We start from the raw sequence: 12,815 nt of genomic DNA on the forward strand, positions 1-12,815 counted from the left end.
ACCTTCTGTTTCCACCTTTCTCATGCTCCTGCTTGTTTCTCCAGAAAAAAATGCAATAAATTCCTTTCAAAAACTTTACAAAAGCCATAGATGCTTATTGAAAATAGTTCAAATGATATGGAAGACAGAAAGATAGTGAGTGTTTTTCTGTTTGTTTGGATGAATGTGTCTTTGGGGTAGTCACTATTAACACTGGGTGTATTTCCTTCCAGATCTTTTCCAGTGTACCTACAAATATATATGTACACTTTGTAAAACACAAAATAGTACCTGATAAACACTGAGTCCCCCTACTCCCACTGCGCAGTCTACATGGACATCCTTTCATGGTGATACGATGAGACCTGATCGACTCCTTTTGTTCGCTGGAGTGCTAGGTACTAATAGCTACAGATAACTCACCTTCAGTGGACGTTTGCCATATGACAGGGTCTGTGCTCCAGGCAGACTACATGAAGTGGATCTTAAGGCTTTTTACAACAATGCTATGGGTGAACACAGTAATTGTTAACATTTTGCAAATGATAGGATTGCAGTAGAGAGAAGCAAAGCTGCTTGCTCAAACTCATGGCACGATTCCCAACAGAGAGAGAGAAAACTTTTAAAACAATTGTTGTTATAGTCAGGTGATTTATGATCATTTGAAGAAATAGTGCATTCAGTGAATACATTTCAGGGTCTGGTACAGTCTGGGAGCTGTTCCTGAAAATGCACTGGGCTAGAGGTAAGGGAGCGGTCCATTGGCCCTGGACCCCTAGTGCAAGGAGGGAGGTCCCGGGGAGAGGGGGTATGGAGAAGAGGTCTCTGAACAAACCTTGCAACGTCCATTTCTGCTGAGTCTGGTTCGAGGTGTGGCTCTTGACATGTACACTTTTCAGAGATACTTGGTTAAGATTTTTATCATGGCTCACCTGAGCAGCCATGGTTTCGAACTACCTGGAGATGTGGTCTGGAAGGCCAGTGCTATGGCCATCCTTCCCGCTCCTGCAGGAGGGGAGTCATCCTGGGACTAGAGGGCTTCGCCTGTAATCAGCTATCTCATAATAAGTGGATTTGATGCTGGTTTCGTTAGGTCAGGAAATTTCCCATTTGGAAGGAAAACTGATACTTGTTTTTGGGTTTTGCTGAGGAGCCACAGGGTTTAGAGCAGGGACTGGAAGTTTGTTGAGACACACGTGAGTGCACTCAAACATCTTCCATGAAACATGGAAATAAAGGCAGTGTTCCAGAGAGGTCCCTGGCTTTGGGATATAAATATTTCTGTAACAGAATGGTACTGGATGTCTGCTGTATTTTTTTCTCTGCTATTTTGGCAAGTTTTATTTGGTGTGTGTCTCCTGTACACAAGGTATGACATCAGTTTTTGCCACCAAGTATTTACAGCCGTTGGTTACCTCCTATGTGGGTCACTTTTGTGCCGTGGTTTCTTTGAGGAAATTGTAGGTCTCCTACCCAAAGCACATTGCCCATTTCAAGGTGCTCCTGGTTTCTGAACACCTGTGGCAGTGCCTTCCATGTGGGTGAAGCCCGCCGAGAAAGTACCCCTCCCCAGGAGGTGGGGACTGGTGATTGCCTGAGTGAGGAGGCCGGGGATGAGCTCTGGACTAGAACTTGTGACCGGCTGCTTTTCCTTCCCCTCGTCTCCCTCCTATTTTCCCACCACCCCCACTTTTTAAAAATTTCTTATAAAAAATTAAGCAAGTATTTTGGTTTCCTTTATTCGCTATTCCTTTCTAATCGTATGCAGAATGAGCCTGGGAAAGTGGAAAGGAAAGTTGTACTTAGCTTCAGATGATCCTACCAGCCCCGCATTGAGGGGCTTCCATCAGGTGGCATTGTCAAGTGGCGTTCTGGAGGTTCTCCTTTCAGTCCTCAGCGTTAACCAGCAGAGGCAGGTGGCACTTATTCCTGGTTAATGTTGAGGAAGTTGAGCTCAAAGTGGCTAAGGGAACTTCCCAAAGTCACATAGGAAGTAGCAGAGTAGAACCAAACACAGATTGTCTCTGAATCAGGCAGGTCATCAGATTCCAAAATGGGCTGTTAATTTTTGGAGGTCAAAAAGCTGAACAGACAAAGCTATTTCTTTTTTCTTCTTCGTCGTCGTCGTCGTCGTCGTCGTCGTCTTCTTCTTCTTCTTCTTCTTCTTCTTCTTCTTCTTCTTCTTCTTCTTCTTCTTTTTCTTCTTCTTCTTCTTCTTATTCCTCCTCCTCCTCCTCCTCTTCCTCCTCCTCCTCCTCCTTTTTTGAGCTAGGATTTCACTATGCAGCCTAGGCTGGTCTAGGCTCAAGCTGTCCTCCTGCCTTAGCGTTCTGAGTACTGGGCTTACAGGTTTGTGTCACCACACCCAACAGAACAGACATTTCTTTAAAGAAGACATGCAAATGGCCAAAAAATATGTGAGAAAAATTCTTAGTATCACTTATAATCAGAGAAATGCAAATCAAAACCACAGTGAGGTATCATCTCACCTGTCAGGATGAGTATTACCAAAAAGACAAAAAATCCTGGCGAGGATATGGAGACAAGGGAGCTCTTACACACTGTAGGGGGGTGTAAACTAGAGCAGCTGGCTGGGCGTGGGGCGCACGCTGACATCCCAGCACTTTGGGAGGCGGAGGCGGGCAGATCACTTGAGGTCAGGAGTTTGAAACCAGCCTGGCCAACATGGTGAAACCCCGTCTCTACTAAAAACACAAAAATTATCTGGGAGCGGTGGATCACACCTGTAATCCCAGCACTGTTGGGCGGCTGAGGTGGGTGGGTCACTTGAGGCCAGGAGTTCAAGACCAGCCTGGCCAATGTTGTGAAACCCCATCTCTACAAAAAAATACAAAAATTTGCCAGGTGCAGTGGCGGGTGCCAGTAATCCCAGCTACTCAGGAGGCTGAGGCATGAGAACCACTTGAACCTGGGAGGCAGATGCTACAGTGAGCAAGCCGAGGTTACACCACTATACTCCAGCCTGGGCAACAGTGAGACTCTGTCTCGAAGAGAAAAAAGAGAAAGAGTAAGAGTAAGCTAAGGCACCCACTATGGCAAACAGTATGGAGGTTCCTCAGAAAACTGCAAATGAAATTACAGTGTGATCCAGCAGTCCCACTACAGTGTAGATACCCAAAGAAAAGGAAATCAGTGTCAGAGGGGCATCCACACCTCTGTTTCCTACAGCACTGTTCACCATAGCCAAGATACGGAATCAGCCTCGGTGTCCAACAGCAGATGATGGATAGAGAAAATGTGGTCTTTATACACAGTAGCATACTATTCAGCCATAACACAAGATGAAGTCCTGTTATTCTCAGCAATGTGGATGGAACTGGAAGATATTATGAAATAAGCCAGAGACAGATAGTTACACAGCACATGTTCTCTTATGTGGAAGGCAAAAAAGAGTGGATCTCATTGAAGTTGAAAGTAGACAGAGGATCCTAGAGGGTGAGAAGGGTGGGGGAAGAGGGAGATAGGGAGAAATGTGTTAAAGGATACAAAATTCTAGCTGGATAGGAATAAGTTCTAGTGTTCTATAACATAGGATGACTATAGTTAACAAGAATATATAGTTTCAGACTGGGCGCGGTGGCTCATGCCTGTAATCCTAGCACTTTGGGAGGCTGAGGTGGGTGGATCACCTGAGGTCAGGAGTTTGAGACTAGCCTGGCCAACGTGGTGAAACCCCATCTCTACTAAAAATACAAAAATTAGCTGGGCATAGTGGTGAGTGCCTGTGTAATCCCAGCTACCAGGGAGGCTGAGGCAGGAGAATAGCTTGAACCTGGGAAGCAGATGTTGCAGTGAGCTGAGATCACACCACTGCCCTGTAGCCTGGGCAACAGAGTAAGACTTTGTCTCAAAAAAAAAAATATGTGTGTGTGTGTGTGTGTGTGTGTGTGTATATATATATATATATATATATTTCCAGATAACTGGAGGAAGGGTATTGAACGTTGCCAACACAAAGAAATGATAAATGTTTGAGATGGTGGATATGCTAATTATGCTGATCACCTACAATACATGTATTATAACATCACCATGTGTACTACATACATATGTACAGTACACAATTATGTGTCAATTAAAAAAGAAAAAACTGAACTTAGATTGGAATGACTATGAAGTAGCTAGCTTTTTCATATTTTTTATATAGACCCTAGGCATTTATTTTAGGTAAACTACCCTTGGCTTCAGGAAATGTTTAGTATTTGAATTTTAGCCTTGCATTTTATAATACAGAGAAGTAAAACTGTAGGCTTGCTTTAGATACAGTCACAGGGATTTGCCGTGATGACCTTTTTATGTAATAAGGGGGAAATATACCTGAATTAATAGGCATACATGCTCAGTTTTCTCCCTCGTACACATTTTTAGTTGTTGTCCCGGCATTGTGATACTTATGTAAACAGTATGAGATATCTTAGGTAGGAATCAGAATTTTAAGGTAAGAATACTTAAAGTTATGTATTTTTCAAACTTCCAAACTGGATATTTTACATGTCCATTATATAACTGTAATTAAATTATCAAAAAGACAATACCTGTCTTTAATATGGGTGATGCTCTAGCTTTTCTTTTCTTTTTTTTTTTTTTTTTTTTTTTTGAGACAGGGTCTCACTTTCTCCCAGGCTGGAGTGTAGTGGTGCGATCATGGCTCACTGCAGCTTCAGCCTCATAGGCTCGAGAGATCCTCCCACCTCAGCCTCCCAAGTAGCTGGGACCACAGGTGTACAACACCATGCCCAGCTAATGTTTAAAATTTTTTGCAGAGACAGGGCCTCCCTCTGTTGCTCAGGCTGGTCTGGGATTCCTGGATTCAAGTGATTCTCCTGCTTCATCCTCCCAAAGTGCTGTGATTACAGGCATGTGTTACTGCCTGGTCCCATATAAGTGGGCTGATGACTTGAGCCTAGGAGTTCCACACCAGCCTGGGTAACATGGTACAAGACCCTGTCTCTACAAAAACTAAAAAAATTAACTGGTCATGGTGGCACCTGCCTGTGGTCCCAGCTACTCCAGGAGGCTGAGGCAGGAGGATAACTTGAGCCCAGGAGTCAAGGCTGCAGTGAGCTCTGACCTTGTCATTGCATTCCAGCCTGGGTGACAGAGTGAGACCTTGTCTCTTAAAAAAACTTACTGGCTACCTGATTATTCATAGGAAAAAAACCTGAACTCTTCTCTAAACCTCATACCTAGTACAAAAATTAACTCAAAATGGATCATAGACTAAAATGTAAAATGCAAAATAAAGATGAAAAGAGGAGCTAGAGACTGGGAGAAACTATTTGCAAACCACATGTCTGATAAAGGCCTCATATCTATAATATATAAATAACTATCCAAATTCAGCAGTGAAACCGAATCATCTAGTTTGAAAATGAATAAAAGACCTGAAGAGACATTTCAGATAACATATAAGCACATGAAAAGCTGTTCAACATCATGAGCTATCAGAAAAATGCACACTAAAGGCACGTCACTATACACCTATCAGAATGCCTAAAATAAAAAGTAGTAACAAGACCAATGCTGGTGAGGACGCGGGGAAACGGGATCACTCACACTTGGCTGGTGGGAATGGAAGACGGTACAGCCATTCTGGAAAACAGCTTGACAGTTTCTTAAAAAACTCAATGTGCAATTGCCATAGGATGCAGCACTCACATTCATGGGCAGTTATCCCAGAGAAATGAAGACTTATGTTCACACAAAAGCCTATATGTATCTGTTCATAGCAGCATTATTTATAAAGGCTGGAAACTGGAAACAACCTGGAGACTGTTCAGCAGGTGAATGGTTAAACAAACTGGTGCACCCAGACCCCAGATACCACTCTGTAGTAGTTAATGACATCCTTGTTCATCAGTCTTTCAAACTAGAAACCACCATCATGTTTACTCCCCTTTTTTCCATCCTGGGTCTGAGTGGACTTCATTTTGCATTTCTTTCCAATGCATTTTCCCTCTGTCCTTTCTGGTTGCACCTCATGCCTCATTTGAACCGTTGTAAGAGCCACCAAATTGTTTCTCTGTCTCATCATGGAATCCTTTCTACACTTCATGCCCCACATTGCCATTGGAACAATCTTTCCAAAACATGAACAAACTAACTTAAAAGAAATATCCCAGGTAGCCTTCCAAATAAGTATAAGCTTTCTGTTAGAAGTTTGACTTCTTGTCTATAGGGAACCCCAGGACTGTAGAGAGACGGATTTGCTGTCTGCATTTTCAGATCAGGCAGAAATCCCTGGAGGGGCCCATGTGGAATAGTGGCACAAATACCGGTTCTAGAATCAGAAGCCCTCATATCCTGGTTCTAACACTAGCTGGATGTTCTTGGGAAAGTTTTGATTTCATAACCTCAGAAACTCCATTTCTTAAGAAATGGAGATGGGAAAACATACTCAAGGGATCACACAAGGCTGCTGGGAGGAGCAGATGAGGGCCATGGTGAACATGCTGTGTAATCCGTGAAGTACGTCGTATGTGTGAGAAGTGGAACTGTGTGGATAGCGGTTCTGGAATCATTGTATGAAAACGATGGAAAGCACATTCGTAGTTCTGCCTGATGATACCACTTGGCACCTGTGTTGTACGTGACTGCAACATGGGTGAGGCCCGGGTCAGTACAGCTCACAGTTTGGTTTTCATGCAGTTAGAAAGGCCCAAGAGGACCCTTCCCCCCTCCAGCTGTAGGAAGGAGGCGGCTGTCTCCTGCCTCTATTTGGTGGGATTGTCTGTGGCTCCTTGGGGACAGGAATGCAGGGAGTCGGGGAAGAAAGCCGGCCTGACTGCTCGCTAGTCACCCTTCCCCCAGGAAGGAGTGGAGGGGTCATTTCGTGGTAACTTGCCAAGTCTTTCTTAACCCATCTGCTCTTTGAAATGACCAGCATGACAAGTAAAAGACCCGTTAGAGACAGATGGGCTGTGTGTCCCGTGCGTTTATGGCTTTGTGGCCTCAGAGCTGCCAGAACTCGATAGCTTTCTGGGGAACGGTGGGTCAGCCAAGGGGCTGAAAATAGAGGAAGAAAATTCACCCTCACTGCTCTGGTCTGGGAGTGATGACTGAGGAGAGCGGCATGGAGGGCCCAGCCGTGGGGTCCCTCTCAAGCACACCCTCACCGCAGTGGGAATGCGGGTCTCAACCTCCCTAGGCCTCCGTGATTTTCGTCTGTCACATACTCACCTCCAGCAGGGACGTCTATGGTGATGAGATGAGGGAGCATCATAGCACATGTGGCGCTTAGTAGGCTTGTGGTGAGTGGACGCTGGCGTCAGTGGAACAGGAGACTGGGCGCTGCATGTGGACGCACTCACGTGCTGGTGGCATGAGTGGACAGAGGGGAGAGGGACGCTCTGCCGTTCTCCTTTTGGTCTGTCACTCCCGCTGTTGTGAACAGAATCCGTGAGTGTATTCTGTTGCCCCAGTCTACTTGGTAGGCTGATTGTTCAATTTTTTGCTTCCACTTTTGATTTCTTAAGAATGGGAAAAGGAATACTTCAGTTACTTTTCTGGTTGATGGCATACTTTCCTTGATATCACCTTAATGCTTTTTAATTTCTATGTATTTTGGATGCTGGAGCTTGCCTGACATCTGTGTTTTTAGGCCTCACCCTCGCGCATAACTGTTGGCCACACCAGGACCAGAGAGAAGTGACCAGACCGATTGGTAGCAGGGCTAGGACTGGAATTCTCCAGCCTTTTGGCACCCAGCAGGCTCTGTTTTCTGTATTGCACTGCTCTTCCCTGTTTCGACCCCTGTTAGGACAGTGGATGTGAAATGTAGCTGGACGCTTTTGGGGGTGTGCTAGGAGTGTGGCAGATGCCTCAAACTGGCAGGCAGATGCCTCAAACTGGCATTTTCCCCTGATTCTGAATTCTCATGGCTCAGAGTCAGTCTCTAGGCTACGGACCGGGAAGACGCAGGAAGTTGTTTTGTATGACAAACTATGCCAGGGCATTTTTTTCACCCGGCAATTTATTTGGTTTGGACTGGAATAAATCTCTGATATTGTTTTCTTTGACAATATTATTAGGGAGTGGAGCCTGACTTGTTAACCTAGTCCGATTCATAGTGCTTAGAATCTCAGTGAGTGTGTGTTGAACCGAGCGGAAGTGTGAGAGCATCTTGGACAGTGGTTTGCAAACCTAGCTGCATCTGGGGGGCTGTGAAAAACACAGGCGTGCTTACTCCAGACCAGTTGAAATAGAATCTGCAGGAATGGAGCCTGGGCAGCTATAGTGCTGTTAAAAACCCCCAGGTGGTTCTGATATACCCTAAAGGTTGAGTAAAGGTTGAGATCCACTGATCCACAGTGAATTGGAGTCCTGGATCATAGACATGCCTTACGCTTTCACCAGCTTAGAATGGTTCTTGTGCTTTAGAACTGTGAAAAAGTGTTATGCAAACAAGTGTGGAAATAGCCTAAATGCCACATCCTGTTACTACCTGTCATGAAGTACATTGACCAGTTATTCACTCTATTCTGATCTCTACCCATTCCACCTTTTCTTCATGGAACAATGATTTGACAGTTGGTTATGCAGAACCAGAGTAAGTCTAGTTTGATTGGCGGGAAACGATTTTGGGTATGAAGTACTCTTTAGGCATTGATTGAACTCTTGTTTGTACCACCGCTGTGCTGGACAGTTTATAAATATTACTTCTTTAAACAAGGCCTATGGAGTCAGGCTGCCTGGGTTTTGCTAAGTAGTTGTGTCATTTGGGGCAAGTTTTTAAGCTTATATAAACCTGACTTTCATCTATGAAATGGGATGACAAGGGGTCATTATCATCTCACAGGATCGTGTAAATGTGTGTGTAAAGTGCTTAGTTTCGTGCCTAACACATAATAACTAGTTAATAAAGTTATTACACCATCGTCGTCATATTTAAATGTAAATATTAAGAGCTAATAAATGTGTAAAAGGTACTATACGTTTACCCATTGACTACTTTAGTTTTAAGTGGTTGGGTTAATTTATCCCTTAAATATTGGCCTCTTGAATACCTTGAATTTCAATTGAACGTAGCCAGAGGATTTCATAATTGGACCATTGCCTCTGGAAGTTGGAGCTTTGTTTGTTCGTTTGCTTTCACTTCCTACACTAAACATGTGGCTGTGCACACCTTTATGGTGACTTCTGGTACTGGGGAATCAAAGCTTCATTCGCTTCTTTGGAGGAGATGATCTTATGCTATATGAAGCACTCAGACTTTGTTTACTGTGTACCATCCAGACAAGACCAGGTGCTTCCCATGGCAGCCTGTCCTTTTCTTAGCTCTCTCATCAATCTAGCCTGTTCCTTCTATTCCTCTTTATACTAGAACTTGTCTTTGAACAAGGAATGTTGTTTTGTAACTGCTAGGTCCCCAGCAATTAGTAATGCCTAGCACATACTAGGTGCCTTCTGAATGTTAATAGGTGATAATCTAGCAGAACACAAGATAAATCCGCAGATTGAGATTTAAGCTGTGTGGTATGAACGCTGCATTGGCAAACTTATTAAATCAATTTTGTTAATACAAGTTTAACATATTTTAGTAACTGACTTAATTCAGGAATCATTTACTGAGTGTCTTCTAGGCCAGACACTGGGGACAGAAAGGTAATAATATATGATCCCTGCCTCATGCACAGGAAGTCTAGTGCGATGGACAGACACGTGCCAATGGCTGCCATGGAATATGGTGAGCATTAAGATAAAGGGGCACCCTGTGTGCCCTTGGAGCACAGAGCAGGGTTTGTGTTCTGGGAACATCGGCTCCATGTGAAAACACAATTTAAATTTTCTTTTTTCTTTTTCTTTTTTTTTTTTTTTTTGAGACAGAGTCTTGCTCTGTGGTCCAGGCTGGAGTACAGTGGTGTGATCTCGGCTCACTGCAACGTGCTTCCCCCAGGTTCAAGCGATTCTCGTGCCTCAGCCTCCCGAGTAGCTGGGATAACAGGTGTGCGCCACCACGCCTGGCTAATTTTTGCATTTATAGCAGAAATGGAGTTTCACCATGCTGGCCGGGCTGGTCTTGGACTCCTGACATCAGGTGATCCTCCCACCTTGGCCTTCCAAAGTTCTGGAATTATAGGCATGTATGTATTCATCCTTTTAAATATCTGCGGGTAGCACTTAACTTTAAATGGGTACTAATTAAACTATTGAATGACTTTAGTATGGATTGAATGACTTTGCTTGGGCCTCGTTTTTAATTTCCTTCATTAGAGGGAAAAAAAAAAAATGCACGTTGAATATCCCTCATCCAAACTGCTTGGAACCAGAAGTGTCTCAGATTTCTTTACATTTTTGGATTTTTGAATATTTGTATTATACTTGCTGGTTGAGCATCCTGAATTCAAAAATTCAGAGTCTGAGCTGTTCCAATGAACGTTTCGTTGAGCGTCACGTCAGCACTCAAAAGTTGTGGATTTCAGAGTTTCTGGTTAGGGAGACACATCCTGTATGGGTGCTGGAATGTCGCAGGAGTTCTGGACCAGAGGTTGGGTGACTAGGGTTTGGTTTTCGCTTTGTTACTAAACAGGCTGTTTTCTTCCATAAGCTCAGCTTTAAATCCCCCGGTTGTCAAAGAAAGGAATGGGCCATCTGATGTTTAAGGCCTCTGTTAGTTCTGACTTGGAGACACCTGACTTCAGTTCATCTTCCTTAGGAGGGGACAAAGAATATGGGAATTTTGAAATTGTTAGTCAACATCTACAGGGTCGTTGCAGCCTGGTTTTGGGTAAAGGTCATCTTTAGTGAGCCCAGGGAGAAATAGTGGTTTAGCTGTCAGCTGAGAGGGATAAGTGGTCCTATTAATTTTCCTCTGTGTTAGTGAAAGCATTGTTAAGGGTCACAGCGTTAGTGGAGCTGGCTGGAAAGAGGAGGGGAACTCACTGTTACAGGTTATATTGAATGTCTTTTCAGTCACTAAATGCTTTTTATGATATGTTTTTCAGGATTTCAGTGTTGTATGATTTCTCTGTGTTAAGCACAGGAAATTTAACATCAGCAAAAAAGAATGCTCTTTCTTTTTTTTTTTCTTTGAGATGGACTTTCGCTCTTGTCGCCCAGGCTGGAGTGCAGTGGCGTGATCTCAGCTCACTGCAACCTCGACCTCCTGAGTTCAAGGGATTTTCCTGCCTCAGCCTCCTGAGTAGCTGGAATTACAGGTGCCCGCCAGCATGCCCGGCTAATTTTTGTATTTTTAGTACAGATGGGACTTTGCCATATTGGCCAGGCTGTTCTTGAACTTCTGACCTCAGGTGATCTTCCTGCCTCGGCTTCCCAAATTGCTGGGATTACAGGCATGCGCCGCCATGCCTGGCCTTGAATGTTCTTTCTATGGGAATCTACGAAAGCCAACTTTTGAGTCTAGTGGCAGAAAACCTCTTCTTCATTGTTTAGCTGTGCTGTCAGCTTGGAGGGCTTCAAGTCCAGCTGAAAAAGCTGTAGTATTTTAGGTCAGTTGGCTGTCTTGGAGAACTTCATGAGCACTGGGCTGGAGTGATACTGTCAGAGTTCATGAGCTGTTTGAGACTCTCAAAGCCTAGATACTGGGGTTGCCCAAATACGTCAGCTGGACTCACTGTTTCTCTCGGGAGTCGGGGGATGGAAAATGCTGTGGTCTTAACTCTTCTCTTAATTTTACAGTACTGTTATTAATGGTAGGAATGATTTCATACGTTTGCATTTCGCTTTGTAATTCACAGAGAATTTTAAAATCCGTTATCTGATTTTATTCCCTCAGCAGTTCTGTGAAAAAGGTAGAGCACTTTCATATCTTCTGTTTTCCCATGATTCTCTTGTAGCTCACAGAAGCTAAGAGCCTTCACCAAGGTCATAGGGTGAATGAGTCGCAGAGCTGCGAGTAGAGGCTCAGGCTTCTAGTGACCCTGTTTCTTCCTTGATAGCTCGCTCTGGTGGCGCTATGTTCAGGTAACTGCGCATGCTCGGTTTGGTCTTTTGTAAATCCCTGCCCCATTTCGGGGGAGGTTCTTGGGAGGCTTCTATTCGTTTTGGAGCATTTAAGTATCTTGTCCTCTCTCCCTCTTCCCAGATGCATGGGCAGTTCTGCAGGCCCCCAGGCTGGCCCTTGTGCGTGGGGGCGTCTCCTGCCTCCACGTTGCTTGCATGCCCCCTTCTGAAGGTGCTCTTCCCCGCATGGAACCCCCTCGTGCTGCCTCCACACTGCAGGCTGTTCGGTAAATGTTCCTAAGTCAGCATCGTTGTTTTCTAGAAATGGGACGGGGTATGGATGCCAAGTTCTTTTCTGTGTGAAGTCTTCGATTGTATCATCTTGCCTTCCCTGTGTGTGCTCCTTGAGGTTGTCGCTGTGCTGTGGTCATCTGTGTTCCCTAGGGTGCCTCCCTTGGAGTCCTGGCGGTATTAGACATGTAGTCAGTGTTCACAGCCTAAATGAAAGAAAGGCCAACAGAGTCATTAAATCTGGAAAATGACAAGTGAGGGAAAGGAATTTTTATTGGAGGCATGTGAAAAAGAAATCTTTTTAGCAAAGTTGACCTGTTTCTCAACTGAAGTTGAATTTCAGCTCAGAAAAGCAGCTGTGTGCCCAGATGGCTTTGGGATTTCAGTTTGTGACAGATGAATTGAATTTGTTGTTGTATGAATGTGTTATCCTTTTGTGGTTTTATTAGGCCTTTCTCCCAAACGGAATCGATTTTTCTATAAAACTCACACTTCCTTTTTGAGAAGTGTAACACCAATTGTATGGGATGGTCTCCCAAAAGATTACCAGCCAGGAACCGAACACACTGCCTGAGACTCACGGCCCCTGGTTTCTGCCTGTGCAGCTGCAGGGCAGAGAGGCA

At 44.3% G+C, this 12,815-nt stretch overlaps 1 long non-coding RNA gene across 1 annotated transcript; it reads right to left on the reverse strand.

Moving 5' to 3' along the window:
* Window positions 1-1,108: 1,108 nt before the first annotated feature.
* On the reverse strand, window positions 1,109-11,784 carry LOC140710958 (uncharacterized). The gene is made up of 2 exons (XR_012092126.1): window positions 7,180-11,784; window positions 1,109-3,428 (listed from the first exon to the last, which is right to left on the reverse strand). It is a non-coding gene; the product is annotated as an uncharacterized lncRNA (long non-coding RNA).
* Between the last annotated feature and the right edge of the window lie 1,031 nt (window positions 11,785-12,815).

Source organism: Chlorocebus sabaeus, unplaced genomic scaffold (assembly GCF_047675955.1).
Source record: "Chlorocebus sabaeus isolate Y175 unplaced genomic scaffold, mChlSab1.0.hap1 unalloc_scaffold_109, whole genome shotgun sequence".
Taxonomy (NCBI): Eukaryota; Metazoa; Chordata; class Mammalia; order Primates; family Cercopithecidae; genus Chlorocebus; species Chlorocebus sabaeus.